Raw genomic sequence first — 16,620 nt, forward strand, 5'->3', positions numbered from 1 at the left:
ATCCAACGAGTAGTAATCGTGGCCGGGCTATTATAGTTGAATCGAGCATTAAGTCGAGCGCGGCGCGAAGTGTATTTACGATGATTCAAGCGGTAGGCTTCACCTTCCTTGCGCAGCTGCTCCTCGGGTACTTTTCTGAATCGCTGAAAAATAAACGGAAGAAAACATCCACGTGATCCAGTGAGATCCTTCTGCCACTCCTGCACTTACAAAGCCTCCCATTCAATAGAGTCCAGGATGCTGAACATCGATCTTTCTACCTGGTGCGACATCTTTCAATTACCTTTCTTTCTTCAACAATGTACGATTTTGTGGAGTATTATTCACTTTCTGTAGCGTCGAATAGGAATACCAGGATCAATGGCCCCCTGGTCTTTCTATTTATAACCCCATCCCTCGCGATCGATTTTATTCCGTTTGGTTGAAAATTACGATCATAATGAGTGTGAGATGATACGTCTGCTGCGAGTGCAACGAGGGATTACGTTCATCGATATATTAAATTATCATGTGGGGGTTAATAAAAATCATTGATAAAAACAAACAAATCTTGGATAAATATATTAAAAGTTGAGTTTGTCGATATAATATATAAAGGAATGATAATTTAGTCGGTTTTAACTGAGCTCTTTATTATAACGTTTCGACCCTTGAGTCGTGAGTCATCTTTAGAAAATAAACCTGCAGAGACCTGCATCCAAACGAAGCGACCATCGCTGCGAACACTTTTGTTTAAAAATGTCTCGCGCGAAGTATACACATATACATCATTCGTAGTTGTGCAAAGAATTTTTATCTCTTTCAACGTGCTTTATCGACTACCGAAGTTTGTACTTATAGTTAACTTTCACTTTGCATACGTGTACTACTAAAAAATGGGGTTTACTTTTTCAACAATCATTACAGAACTTTCTTTATTCATCATTTTATATCATTTCTGTCGTTGTTATTCTCTGTAATTGTTATTATTATAATATCTCGATTTTAGAATCGGGGAAAAATTTTATGAAGGTTATTATAACATTTTCGAGATCACCAAGGTCGCCCGAGTCTTCTGTTTGTCACCCAGAATCAACTTCTTCCGATTATTAAAAGCAACGGAGATATTTGGGGCGATAAAAATAAATTGACCATTCTGTACACGCGACTCTCGTTAAACGATGAGTTCTCGACGATATTTCTTCCACGTGGAGCGTTCTCAACAGACAAACATCTGTTTTGGAAAGCATGGTGAAATTCCACGCTTGGGGGCCGATATGTATCCACGATATCGACGGTCTTTTTTAAGAAAGGATATTTTGGCAAAGGCATATTTTGCGACGCGAATCGCTTCCAATAATACCGTCCAAGTACTAGATCGATTCATTTTTGGGCATAAAAATTAAAAGCGTGTAAAGTTTAATGCGAGTAACTTTATCGAACGACGGAGGCACCATTTTGCTAGTTCTTTCATGCAGATTCAATACTGGACAAATTTTTTCTTTCACTGGTCAAGTTTTCTCTATTTAATTTCGAGATTAATTACGTATTAGAAAAGTTCAAAAAACAATTACGTATTAGAAAGGTTCAAACGATCGTTCCCAGTGTTGGATTTAGTACACTATGGACCGACCGAAAGGATGTTCAACGTAGCGGCGCGCGCACGCTACCGGTATTTAACCTAAAAGATATCCGTTCTTTGGTTAATTTTTAATAGATTCGACAAGAATAATTCATCACCGGGATCCGTTGCTCTTACGATGGTAAATGGTTATATAAAAACGTACTTTATAATCTATCGTATCTGTTTTCAAATATAAAATTTTATTCAGAATTCAGCCGCGTACTAATGAGACCTCAAAGTGTCATAGGTTCCACCACCCTTGACTCAATACATGCGTACGCCGTTTTACGAAGTTGTATCGATTCTTTGTCTTGCAAGAATCGACGAACGATCTTTGAATGACTTGGTCGATTGGCGCAACGTTCGACCTTAATTCCGTTCGCGGGTCGATGCGATCTTCTTATCGCGACCTCTTTCGAGATCGATTCCAGAGATCGGAATTCGCGTTCGAGCCGTTCGCGTGGCTTCCGCTATTCTTAGCCCCTTCGGAGAAACACAGTCTTTCAACGTACGCGATGGCTGCAGCCGGTATTCGGCGTCGGAATTTACGAGTTTATCGATCCACGGGAATCACCACCACCGGAGCCAAGCACGCCGCGCGATCCTTTATGAATTTCATTCGCTGTTGCGAACGACGATGGACTCTCCTAACCTCTCTTGTCCCTTTCTCCGTTCTCTTCCCGCGCAAGTGCACTTCGCGGAAAAAAGAAACGTTACACCGTGCACCACGACGATACGTTATCGTTCTACGGTTTCAACGAACGAAACTCAATCTCGTTCTGTGCTCCCGCACGGTCTAGAGGCATACGCGAAATCTGCAACACGGTGGCGACGTTGGGACCAGGAGAAATCGGATCTCCGACCAGGAGAGTTTCCAGCAATAGCGAGACGTCGATTTTGTGCAACTTCGTCGCTTTTCGGGGAATTCGGGACGAAAATTAAGGTACGCGAGCATTCCCATATATTAATTAGAGGTGCCGATTCTTGTTGGAAGAATCGATTTTTCATTCGTTAAAAATCGATACAAAAAATCGATTTACTAATATCAAATATCGATTTAAGATCTGAATCCCTAGTGTTAACCTTTGTAATACCAGTGATTTAGGCAATCACGGGAGAGACCACGCATGGGTTCTAATGGATCTGTAATTTTATCTGTCTCGCACAAATATTTCGAGCGAAGAGTCTATTATTTTATCGTACTTTTCCAAATTTGTAAAGAGAGTTCTACAAACGCTATAATTGAGCAATACAAAAGTTTCTTTGGGTCTGAAAAGACCCAAGCGTGATCCGACAAGGATTAACGAAGTTGAATAACGTGGAAGCGCATTATGATCGCTTCGAGCAGGAAAGAGTATCGCGTGTGATCAGTTATCGGGACGGGTAGGCGTAATGGGGCTTAATGATGAGGTTAATGGGATCATATCTCTTGCTCGATACGTTTCTTTCGTCGCACTTTGTTTGTTTACAGTAAACAAATGATCGTCTGAAATAATCGGAAGCAAATCCGTTCGTAACATATAAAGTGCCTGTTTCTTTTTATCGTTTTGCGCATTGTAATACAATACCCAATGCATTTTCAACTTCCTGGTTGGTACAGTACATGGGTTCGTACATCCTGTCTTTCTGTGTCATCATTTTTATCGCTATTTTTGTTAAGAACGGATAAAATAATATCGTCGCTCATAATTTGATATCCTAGATTACTTGTATCTCAGTTAGGGTGGTCGGTGCAATGGAACTGAAAATCGGGACACAGGAAGCGTAGATTATAAAACAAAGTACACCTCTTCCGAAATACGTACATCTTTCCGTATCGCATCGCAAATAAAGAATCGTATCTTCTAAATAAATAGCAGTTCAAAGGATTTCTTGAATTACGTTACGTGTTTTTGAATCCAGAATGTAAACATTGTTATATACAGTGATCCCTCGAAGTGACGCGGTTTCTTTCACGGTCTTTGAAGTCGCCGCCATTTCGAAGAAAGCGTTGACTTAGAGCGACGATCGATCACCGTCATTGACGTGAAAGAAAATTCGATGGAATAAAAACAATAGATATTCCAAAAGAAGGTTTCCGGTTATTTAAAACTGTTTGTGACTTTTTTTTACAATATATAGATCCTTCTATGACACGAGCGCTAAAATTCGAACGAACGTTGACTGGAAAATCGGTGTCCATAAAAATATATAAAAATAATGCAAAGAGAAGTCGTTTTGAGGAAAAATTAAAATGTACTTTCGCAAAAGGTAAATAATACGTGTACGCAATACATTATATATATGTATACATGTATATGTACACATACATATATGTATCTATATCACATAGAGTACTTTCTCGTCCTTACATACAATTTTCTGAATAACACTTTCTTTTCCCTAACCCACATATTTTATTCTGAGAATATATAAATATGTACGATACATTGTGAAACTACGTGTCTAATGATAATTTGAGACTGGCGTACGGAGTTTGAAAATTAGGTCAATTTTCAATTAAACGGTACGTCTACTTCCGAAATTTTCGTGTATTTCGAGGGATAACTATACGTAGTTTAATTACATGACTCGTTTCGTGTCGGATAATCGGTCATCCGAATAACCGAAATTCGGATAATTAACGTTTCGAATAATCGACGTTTCATTGCGTTTCGGTTACGAACGGAATTTGGTTCCGCGATGGAACAAATTCATAAACATTGACAATTTGTTGCAACGCGTTCAATTTGATATCAAAACTGTTTTAATTTACGCAACGTTGTACAAAGTTTTTTAGTATTGTTTTTCTAAGCGAGAAATCGCGAGCAATTGGATACATAAATATTTATAAAATGTATACTCGAAACTATCATTGGAGAGTATTAAAGAAAAGTAGTCCAGTATATAACGTAAAAGTATAAAATAATAATCCACTAAACTCGTTCAGCTTCTCCGTGCCCGCCCTTAGATACTACGAGCATTATTCCCCTTTGTTGTTAAATATACATCGGTATCGTGATAAAATTATAAAAGGAAAGAATAATACCAATTAGTTTCGCGATTATTTCGTCATTGTACCACGATCATCAAGAATGATCCAGGGAAAAAGAAACACACGGTTGATACTGCGGCAACGAAAATTGTTTAATATTATCATCGAGCGCGTACGAAGGGTTTGAAGTTTCTTTGAAACGATTCAAGATCACGACGGAACAGAAGTTATCGGACCAAAGCGTACAACGATATTTATTGTTCCAAGTTCGATTGATCGTTTCTCGGCGGATCGCAATCGCGTTCAACAGCCAGGTACACGATCAATCCGGCGTTGTGTAAATAAAATACATAACGATAGATATCTTCCAGCATTGTTCGTTGGATTGTTTCGATAAGTTCGCGTGTCTCGTGAGAAACGTGTCCCAAGATGGCGCGAGGAAATCGAACCGCGAACTTCGTCGAGTAACGGGCCGAGAGCAGAGGCGAACGAAGGAAATTGGGAGCGCTCGGTCGAGTCGAAAATTACGTGAAAGCAAACCGCGGTAGGTTTTCATAGTAAACTGGAACGTCCCCTGACGACGATAATCGATGCCACGATCCAATTGTTGCGTTGAATTTGTCCACGGTGGGACGCGGCGATGATTCGTCGTTTCTACTCGCTGTGCTCGGGTTCCATACCGAAGCTTTTTACGCTTTCTAGATCGGTGCGGAGTGTTCGATAGATCGGTCGATATTCGCGAGTCGAAACCGAGACAATTATACATGTATACGATAGAAAGTCGTCGAATGAGCGAAAACGAAAGTAACGAAGATTTAATGCGGCCGGTATAAAATTAGAAAGAAATTGAATGAAAAGTGGACGATCTCGTTCCACCCTTGAAAATTCCTGCATCGTTAGAAAGCAATTCGAATTGCTTTTGTTTCTCGCCGCGAAGTATCATTAGAGAGCGGTTTCTCGAGAGGCTGACAACAATAATAATAATAATAGTAGTCTTTCCCGATCTTCGCGAACTTCGTTAAGTTTCCGATATCGGTTGCACGCCGACCGCGGTTTCTTTTTTTTTTTACGATACATGAATTATTGCATCGGAACCGCGTCAAGTCGTACGATTTCGATAAAAGTGAAAGCACGTGTTAATTATAATACACATCCGCGAGCTTGTTGAAAACATCGTACTTTTACCGGTAACGTTTCCAGTATAGATTACGCGATAGGATATGATTTTCTCTCGATTTTTAAATACCAGACTGTTGCATCCAGATCGTTATTGGCGAATAAATTACTCGAGATACGGTTTGCTTACCTCGAGCGAGGTATTGGCCGAAATTCTCGCCCTTGGAGCTTGTACGCGAAGTATCGATATCGTTTAAACTTTTAATCCTCGGTGTACCTCGAATCGAATTGATTTTCTCGGAAACGAAGCCTTTACCGATACCGTAATCGTCACTCGGATCGTTATCGGGTATCTAATTGGCTGCTACTATTTAAGCACGATGCGATACTAGTATACCGGTGGATTAGTATTACGCGTGCTCGACGAATCATCCGATCATTTTCTTTAGAACCTTCGAATGACTGGAACTCGCTATCGAAGCCTTTCGCGGCCCTACCTAAACTTGTACATCCCTTATCGCTGCAACGGATAGAATCTATACAAATAAAACGGGCAATTGTGTCCGTTTATTACCACGTTACCGGAAAAACGACTAGAGCGATTGCAACGAAACTGTGGACGTGTCTATAAAATAACCCGACGGGAAAATATAAACTTTTTGATATCGAGTCGTTCTTGCTCGAAGAGGGGACTGTGAGAAGTTCTAGCCGTAAAATGTACGATTTCGTCGCGTTTGAATTTTCGATGGAATTTTTTCGTTACCGTGTATATAAAATATAAACTTCGCGATATCGAATCATTCTTGCTCGAAGAGGAGACTGTGAGTAGCATAAAATGTGTACGATATCTCTGATATTGTTTCGACGACAATGGAGCACGCAATTAACAATTTTGAAAATTAAAATTACCAAATTTTTCGTCGAGTGTAAATTTGACAAATGTCCGATTTATGGTTAACGCGATCTATACTCGATACGCGCAATACCCCGTTAAAACGACTGAAGCGTACCTCTAGAGTAGTCACAACTTAAAATCTATACCGCGCAAAATCGAAGAATTCTTGCCCCTCGAAAATTTTGAAAATTAAAACTCACAATTTTTCCATCGCGTACAAGTACCCGATAGAATCTCTTCGTTATCGTCTTGTCGCGATCTGTGTACAGGATATGCAAAATACCCCATTAAAACGAGCGAAGCGTAACCGTGGACTAACCACGACGTTAAAATCTATACTTCGTGTGACATCGAACAATTTTGCGAGCGATTGCCAACTATAAAAAACGTACGATATCCGGTTCGTCGTTGCTTTTGCGACGAAAACCTGTGTAACAATGGCCGTTGCGAATTAAATTTGGAAACTCCTTTGTCCCGTAGAAATTTTCGATAAAAATCGACCGTGTAACGTAGCTGACCATTCGATCCCTTTGCCTTTGGTAGCCAACCAAGCCGAGGGACGACGAAGCCCTTTTTATTTATGCCCGAAAAAATTGTGACGAGAAGCTTCGTTCGTTCTTCCGGAACGTTTTCCACTAACCTCGAGGTAAATTCGACGAGTAAATCTACGGTCGTTAGCTGGTAGCGTACCATTGAAAATAATAAACCGTGGCTCTGAAAAACAAGAGTAACATTCTCTTCCGTTAATCCCGTTACGCGTATCAATTGATAATACGGCAATTAAAGAGTCCACGATTGTAGAAGTCCGGTGCTTTATCGAGGTGATGTTATACAATTAACTCGAGGTTTCGCGGGCACCCCCACCCGTTACGAATTCTATCGGTGGCAATTAAAAATTAAATACACGTTGGATGAAAATTTTATCTCGATCTGTCCGTCCGTCCGCGTTCAATCTTATTAATTGCCATCAACGTGGCTCCCGTAGAGGACATCCGTGCACACGCGTCCCGAAACACCTCGCGTTAATTGTATCGTTGCACACCGATCTCGTGTGTTTCAGTCTGGATTTCTTTTTTCTCTCTCTTTCTTCTTCTTCTTCTTCTTCTTTTTTTTTTCTTTATACATAATATTCGTTCGCTCCGAGCCGTAACAACAACACAACAAGCGTGCTTCTTGCGCCGTGTCCGCGTCCGTGCGCGCGTGCAAAGATTCGAAGCGAGGTCGCGCGATTCGCCTATTTCGGTTTCCATCGCGAGACACACACTCGTACCGGGGATAACGAGACGCCGCCGGTTCGACGGTGAACGAACCCCGTTTCGATCTCCTGGTTTCGCGATGTTCACGAAATTTCTGCCGGGATGTTCGCTGGCGCGGAAACACCGCCGGGGTAACGCGCCCGCGCGCATAAATTCATCGCGTCCAATTGCAGGAAGGTTTCGCGTACCGCGGAATTACGGCGGCGTGACCCTAATTATATTTTTCCACGCCCGTAGTTTAGCCTAATGCGAGCCGTTGCGCCGGTTACGAGGCCGATGTTGTTTCGCGATCATCGCGGTAATGATTGCGAACGACGCCGAAACGAGCGCTCCGGATCCTCGCGCGTATACATCCACGATTGCTCGCGTCGCGTGCGAGAAAAGAATCGACGCGACGACACCTAACTACCTATCTAACACACTTAGGGTGGTACGCGATCTTCTTTCAGCGCGACGTCGTTGGTTCCCGGTGAAACGATATCGAGTCCCATTCCGAGGCGCGACCGAAACGAAACAAGAAGATCGCGTTTAACTGTACCGAGATTTTTCGTTTCCAGCGCCGGTCGTTTAATTTGTCGATCGTAAATTACTCATAGATCGTGCGTCGGGGCTGAAAAACTTGTTCGGCCCCGCGGTTGCGTGGTATCAATTAGCGATGGGAACGACCGTGTCGCGAGTTATATCGAGACAACGTGTTCTCGAATACTGTACGGGTAATTCGATCGGTGATTGTATTTACGAGTATTGGGATACTCGCAGAGACACTCCCATAGGTTGTAATTTCGATCGAATTTTTGGGGAGCTGTACTTCAGGTGCTTTTGACATTTTTTTGAACCTTTGTCGGTTTGTTTGCATAATTTTGTAACCGGTGATCGAAGACAGTTGTAATATCGGTTTCGGTTGTAATGTGTCGGTTTGGTTTTGATATGGCAGAGGTTTTAGCGTATTAACGATCTTTTATCCGGTTTCGTCACCGATACTTTTCACTTCTGTATCGATTCGGTTCTTTATAACGTTACGTAAAAAGATAAGAAGCGTAGAACCGATGTAACATCGATATCGAAGAATCGTGAATCGATATAGATCGAAACCGATGTATCTGTAACAGTTGGGGACCGTTTTACGGTTTGCGTTTCTGTTGTAATCTTTGTTTATTACGGGTTGTTGCGGATGGGATATCGTAAAGTAACTCAAAACCCAAAATGTAAATCAATAGATTCGAAACACTTTGGGCATCGTGAAATCGTGTATTTGAATACGGGCAGGTTACTTTTTATTTATAAAATACAATTCGATATAAGTGTTCCGAAAAATAATGGTACGTATTTGTAAAGGTGACTGAAATATAAATATTTTCTTTGGACGATTTTCACTCGAAACGTACCAAAACTCGGAGTACAATGCAATATACGGGAAACTTGTGAAAGTTGAGAGAAAAGTCGAGGTTGTTGGTAATTTCATCGATTTGAATTTGTTTGCAAACAAAATGCAGCGAATGGTCAATTTAAAAGCAAGAAAATTCTATAAAGTATCCCGAGTTCCACGTTAATGAAAACAGGCGCGATATCCCCGTTCCTCTGAGCGAACGTGCTGATCAAGTATGCTAGAACTTGGAAAATGAAATAGGCGAGAGGAAGTTAATTGCAAAATTGATCCGAGTCGGTACACGAAATTAATCGTAATAACATTACAATGTTAGATCGGATCGTGGAAAATTGCTTTACGCGATAAAAAGAAGCGAAAGGAAAAATTTCCGTATTTGAACGTACCGTTCGAAGTGTAATTATAATACCGCCTACAGAAATGATTTCATCGTTCGCTACGGGAGCCAAATACTTAAAATTTCTAATATGGTACGCGATCGAGACATTCGGTAAACATATAATGTCTTAAATACAAGGTATTTCTTTCGTCCTTGATGTCTATCGTACTCTAATTATTTCGAGCAACGTGAAATCTAACTTTCGTTAATAGCGCAACCTTTGAACACGAATAGCAGCCGATGAAAAAAATACGCGTTTAATATTTTTCATTATTCTATCCGCGTGTCAAGTTACAGAGAACGTCAATTGGATAATTTTCCATTGTAAGATAATTTATTTATCATTCTCTTCTGCGTGCATCATTTGTCTCGGTGCGTTTGTTCAATGCTGTTCGGTACACTGCTTTGAAAGCACGGTTTCGATGCAATTCGATTATTTGGTTCAACAGAGCCTCTTGTATTCGAACTAATAGAGACACATCTGTAAGTTATTCGGATAGCAAAAATTTTTTTCGATATTAAATTCATATTCGAATAGAAACGGAGAGAATCCATAGTTCGTTCAAATATTTACAGATCCTATCGTTACTCTACTGTAATGATAAATCTTTGTTGTTCGAGTACTTTGGGTAGGATCGGTTATCGGAACAGTTCATAAGTTTTCGCGTATTTCTATGTACGAACTTTTATTATTCGCAAACATAGACCGTGAAGCTAGTTCGAGAGAGATAATATTTATCGATGATAAATAATCGTAAAAAATTCGTACCGTGCACCATTTGTCTATATTCACTGCTCCAAGTATCGAGGAAATTTACGTTCATTCCAAAGTTGAAATAACTTTTTCGAAAAAAAAAAAGAAGAAGAAGACCGCTCGAACTTACGATGTGGTTTTGAGACTGCTTTTTGTACCGTGCGCATAATTAATTCAAATTCAATCGATTCGTGCTTTTCAATAGTAGACGAACCAAGTTCGATATGAGGGTTGTACTCGCAACCGATCGATGATAAATAATCGTAAAAAATTCGTACCGTGCACCATTTGTCAACATTCACTGTTCCAAGTATCGAGAAAATTTACGTTCATTCCAAAGTTGAAATAACTTTTTCGAAAAAAAAAGAAAAAAAGAAGAAGAAGACCGCTCGAACTTACGATGTGGTTTTGAGACTGCTTTTTGTACCGTGCGCATAATTAATTAAAATTCAATCGATTCGTGCTTTTCAATAGTAGACGAACCAAGTTCGATATGAGGGTTGTACTCGCAACCGATCGATGATAAATAATCGTAAAAAATTCGTACCGTGCACCATTTGTCAACATTCACTGTTCCAAGTATCGAGAAAATTTACGTTCATTCCAAAGTTGAAATAACTTTTTCGAAAAAAAAAGAAAAAAAGAAGAAGAAGACCGCTCGAACTTACGATGTGGTTTTGAGACTGCTTTTTGTACCGTGCGCATAATTAATTAAAATTCAATCGATTCGTGCGTATCTACGTACTTTCGGATAGTAGACGAGCCAAGTCCGATATGGGGGTTGTACTTACCGTGTTTGGCAATTGGAAGGAAATTTCCACCGTCGAGAGTCGGTTTTTCGTGCCACGATCGATTCGCGCGCGAACGATGCAGATACGTGACGCGTGCACCGTGCAGGAGACAAACGGCACGATCGAACGCACGATAAAATCGTGGCCGGGTCCTTATTGAACGATCGTCCCGTTTTTGTATTGTCATTGAAACGTGACCGGCAGACCCGATCGTAGATAATCGATATTCGGTCTGTGCGGTTGACTCACGAGACGATAACGTCCTGCCGCGGTGCAATGATCATGCACGATGGGGATGGCAAATTTCCTTCGCGTGCTCGAATATAACGGGCCGATTCCTTGCCTCGACCGACACGAACTACCGCGAAACTTTGAAGCAAATTGCATTTCCTTTCCGATGACAGTTCGAGACTCGAACGAATTTCTTTCTCCTTTTCTATTTTTAATTACGTCGAGTTTCCCGAAGAGTTAATATCGTTAGCGATGACCGTATCACGGGATCCGAAGTTCCGTGGAATCGAAAGTTTCTAATGGTACGAGCACGATGTTCAAAGTGCTTCGAAACTCGTTTGCAATCGTAAGAGGAGCTTTTCGGTTCGTTGGAAATTCGTGTGGAATTTATGGACGAGTGAAACACGACCGTGTCTCGTGTCGATGTTTCTTTCTTTGTGAAATAATAGATTTACGTTAGCGTATCTGTTATGCGTCTGTACGTAAATATTTCAAACACTTTTGCTTTTATTATTATTTTAAGTTTCTTTTCCCTTTTCGATTCTATATCGATGAAGTTCCTTCACCTTTTCGCTGATTCGCGGGTACGCTTCACCCGTATGGATATCTCGATAATTGCTAATCGAGACACGTTCATTATTTAAGTGTCTCGAGTAGAGGTGTCTCCATTCGTTGGATTCTCAATCATTGATCAATTTTTCTTTCTCAAAACGAGAGAACGTTGTATCCATAGCTACAGAAACGAAACTCGTCGAGACTTTTTATCGTTTTTATTCTTTCAATCGGAGCCTAAGGTAAATGTCCCAATCGTGGACACATCGTTTCGAGAATCGTCGACGATAGAAAATTCTGAGTGTTGTTTCTTACCTAGGTAATAACATCAGAAGATGTTATACACTATACAAGTGTATAGTTTCCAAAAAACAACCAGTATTACCTTCTCGGTTAATAATAGCGAAGTAAATGGAAAGTATCGATGACTGGGCGTTTTCGTCGAAAATCGTGGTATATAGTTATACACTATACACTAGTTATACAATATACAAGTGTATAGTTTCCAAATAAAGAACAAAACCAGTATGACCTTCTCGGTTAATAATAGCGAAGCAAATCGAAAGTATCGATGACCGGGCATTTTCGTCGAAAATCGTGGAAAATGGTGCGCGTAGTATGGAAAAATGGTTAGCCACGAGGAGGAACGACGACGATACTACGAAATTATCATATTCGTGGCGTCGGCGGTTACACCGAAATACCGTTCTAATCTCTATTCTTGGTATACGCCTCCCACGTAGTAGCCGAGCAAAAATGTGACTTCTAGAACAAACCGTTCCGAGAGTAGTGTACTCCTCGTTGGGTTTTTCGATCGTGGCCGGATTTAACAACGTTTTTGCGTCGTTATCGTGCGAGTACCGCGTTCAGATAGCGTTTCGCGAATCTCGACGATACAGAATCGATAAAGTCTCGCGTATCGATGATAAATAAATCGTCGAAGGAACAGAAAGAAAAAGAGAGAGAGAGAGAGAGAGAGAGAGAGAGAGAGAGAGAGAGAGAGAGAGAGAGAGAGAGAAAGAAAAAGGCAATTTACGACACACGGCGGACGAACGAACGATACGCGTACTAATTAAACCCGAAGGGTGTAAAGTAGACCGAGGAGAGGCTCGGGGAGCGAAAAGAAATTTATTAACCGCTTCGAGCGTACGGTGTTTAATCGTCGCGAACTCGTTTCGTTCTTTCGTCGTTGAACGATCAATGTCGCCGTCAGTCTCTGTCGATTGAACGTGCAACTGGAAGCCCAATGACTAATGACTTACCGGCACCGGGCGTATTATCTCTACCTTGAGTCACGGAATCTTTTTGTCTTGCTCCTTGCCGGTCTCGCGACCAGTTAATAATTCTCGTGAATTTTCGTGGTCGCCGATTTATGCGCAGTCGTGTGTCGCACCGTGTGGGGTATTTGGCCCGAAAAGTCGGGGCAAAACTATTTTAAAATTTACTCGATATCGACCGTTCGCGACTGCGTTAAAATTCGACGGAGATCGACGCAGAGAAAACAAAATTTCGAAGCTTGGATTTTTTATTCTTCACGCTGTGTGCACCGAAACGGAGGAGTGGTCCGGGGTGTGAAATACGCTGATTAAACGAGGTGCGTGAAATTGTAAAAGTTTTCGATGCTCGTCCAGCGTCACGGATTGCAAACGACACTCTTTTGCGATTTTCACGGGTACCGTTGGAAAGTACGATCGTTTGCCTTACAGAGTACGTAGAACAGAGATAAAAGGAAGATATTTTTTAACCGCGATACAAATATTTAAAACAGACCTGCGTTTTTCGAACGTTCTACCTGGAAAAATTCCATGGAGGGAAATTTACGTGATTTCTTCGAAAGGTACAAAAATCGCGAGCGAGCGAACTGTGTACGTTTCAAGGAACAAATATCACAGTAACGTACGCTATGAAAAGCATTAACCCTTAGCATGGTAATTATTTCGTAACACACGCGTTACGACGCGGTCTGTAGGGCCCCTATTGTTCAAATTCTCATAAACGTTTCCAAGAAAACAAGAATCTTGCGTTACGAATCTCTCCAATCGATTTACCAAGAAACCGGAATAAATACAATCTTCGACGATAATAAAATTCTCCGTAGTCCGTCGAGCCCTACCAATCGCTGATCGATTCCGAAGTGTAATTTCACCATCGTGCGAACGTGTCGGTAAACGTTACTTCGTTTTCTCGCGTATTCGACCAACTCGAGTTAACGGTGAATTGTACCGCATGTGCAAAATTTTTGAAAACGACTCGTGTCAGGGTTTTCGGGCCAAATACCTCGATGCGCGGCTCGCCTCGCGATAACGTAATTACGATCGAATAATCCGCGGTGGACGGATTCCAATCGATAAATTTAAATTGTCGGACGTTCGCGGTGGCGAGCGTCGTCGTCGTCGTCGATCACTATTTTTGCAACCGTGTTTAATCGCCGTGCACGCGCCTACATCGTTTCAACGTGGCCAGTCCCTTGGCGCGAATCGTTTTACAGCGGTGGGCGAATGGAAAATTTAACGACGGCGAGAGGAGCCTCGTGACCAATGCATCGATAATTATTCCAGCGATTATTCCAAGCTGTGCGGTGTCGCGATCGATTCCAGATACGATCGAACGCGTTTCGAGCGATATTTTCCCCGCGAGAGATATTCCGATCGAGCGTGATCGCTCGTAATAGTACGCGATCACGTAGCGTAGACGCGGGAGATTGAGTTTTCAACGATGAACGCGCGCAAATGTTACGTAACGCAGGATCGGGGAAATCTCGTAAGAAGGTAGAAACACACAAGCACGAAATGCAATTTGCGTTGCGGCAATTCACCTATACGCAACCACGCAATAACGGTAACATCATCGAACCGTGTTACCAAATTCGAACGAAGTTACGAAGTCCCCCCGTACACCTATTAGCCGCTAATTAAACGGGATCTACTTTTCCTTTCGAACTCGGGCATTGTGTACGCGTGTACGTGTTTTCGTGGAAACGTCTACGATTTACCTTGAAAAGTCACTTTCGCGCGAGCCACGCGGCCAAAATGTTGCGGAAACGGTAACGTTTCCAATCAAATATTCCCGGCCCGGATTCTCGAATGAAACGACGCGAGAGAAGCGGCTAAAAATTAATTCGAAACGTGGAGTCCGATCAACGAGAAACAAGGGAAACGCGAAAAAATGTCGAGCGTTCGGTCAAGATCGACCAAGCTAATGTACAATTTGAATCGAATGTACGATTTACAATTTGAATCGAATATACCATTTACAATTTGAATCGAATGTACAATTTACAATTTGAATCGAATGTACGATTTACAATTTGAAAATCGTAACGTAAATGTTCTTCGTTCTCGTCAATCTTGCAAAAATTCCTCTTCCTCCCTTTCTTTTTAAATCGATGTTCGTTCTTCACCAAAGAGAACAGCAGATTCGAAACGTTCGAAATGTAATTTATTTAAACTTGCGTCAATTTCCGTCTAAATTTTCCCTTCGACGATTTTCCAGTACGACGAACGTATCGTTAACGAACACTTTTCGTTTCGATACGCACACGGAATTCTAATTAATCGTCCAACGAAATTATTTCAAACCGATTCGAATTTCATACGCGCGTATTCTCGATTCCTTTATTTATAATCGAACGTCGAAACGAAACGAACCTGCAGGGTACGACACGATCGACGAAGGTAAATCCGATCGTGATCCTTCGCGTGAGTTTGAATTTCGATCAGAATTTTCATTACGCTCTGTATATTTATTCGGTAGTGTACTGTTGCCATAAACGTTCGGTTCGACGATCAAAGGTTAATAGAAATGGGACAATCGTCGCTCGTCGTGGTCGAAGCTTCCTCTTCTTTTTCTTCTTCATTTTTTTTTTCTTTTTTTTCACGAGAAACGGGACACGTGGCAATTTTCATCGATGGTTAAAAATATACACGAACCGATCGGCTGTTGACACGATTTGTCGTGAAACGCGTTCTTCCACGTTTCCCTCGCAAAGAAGCCGATTCGCGAGGCGCGCGTCGCGCGCGTGTTCATATAGAAAGGAATCGTTGCGTCACGATCTCGTAGATCGTCCCGTGAATCATGTTCCGCATTTAATTGCCTCGAGTGCGGCTGGCTGCGCCACGTTTAGAAGTAACATCAACGCATAGAGTCCGGAAAAGACGGAAAGAAGACGAACGTGTTTCGATTCTATTTTCGCCAGCCGAAAGGTCTCGTATTTCTGACGACGTGGAGTGGCAGTTCCGTTTGATACGGAGGCCTCGTCTTCGTTCAGATCGAAGGAACCGATTTTCAAAATTCGAGATCGACGCCGAGTGGCCGTTCAGGTTTCGGGTCGTGTTCTCGAGAACGTTTGAAAGCTGGTTTTTGGCGTCACGATACAACACGCAAACACGTAGAGAAATATTCGTCGATCTCCGGGCCACGTTCCGGGTGATCCGTTCTTAAATAAACACTCGAGAGATTGAAAATTTGAACGAAATCGAGAAACTACCGCGAGCTTCCAAAGTACCCCGTTTGAAAGTCCGTACAGGTTTTTAAACAAACAGTGGATAGAATTCGATCAATTGAACATAATCGAGAAATCTGTGCGAGTTTCCAAAAAACTTCCTCTGTTTCGAAAAGGTTGGAAATTTTTTAAACGAACACCGGTTATACACTCCATCGGAACATTCAAACGAAATCGAGTTTTT

At 41.6% G+C, this 16,620-nt stretch overlaps 1 protein-coding gene and 1 long non-coding RNA gene across 7 annotated transcripts in view; one reads left to right on the forward strand and one right to left on the reverse strand.

Annotated features, from left to right (window-relative positions):
- The window catches only part of Mical (Molecule interacting with CasL), a 78,587-nt gene that overhangs the window by 3,984 nt on the left and 57,983 nt on the right, over positions 1-16,620 (forward strand). The window contains exon 1 of one of the 6 annotated variants that reach the window (XM_076314239.1): positions 2,433-2,546. The exons of the other annotated variants lie outside the window; for them this stretch is intronic. The gene's annotated coding sequence lies outside the window, so the exon portion shown is untranslated. Of the gene's footprint in view, positions 1-2,432; positions 2,547-16,620 lie in introns of those variants that run through there. 6 annotated transcript variants of the gene reach the window in all.
- LOC143148330 (uncharacterized) lies at positions 12,569-15,949 on the reverse strand. The gene is made up of 2 exons (XR_012992455.1): positions 15,583-15,949; positions 12,569-12,700 (listed from the first exon to the last, which is right to left on the reverse strand). It is a non-coding gene; the product is annotated as an uncharacterized LOC143148330 (long non-coding RNA).

The sequence above is a fragment of the Ptiloglossa arizonensis genome, chromosome 6 (genome assembly GCF_051014685.1).
Source record: "Ptiloglossa arizonensis isolate GNS036 chromosome 6, iyPtiAriz1_principal, whole genome shotgun sequence".
Lineage (NCBI taxonomy): Eukaryota > Metazoa > Arthropoda > Insecta > Hymenoptera > Colletidae > Ptiloglossa > Ptiloglossa arizonensis.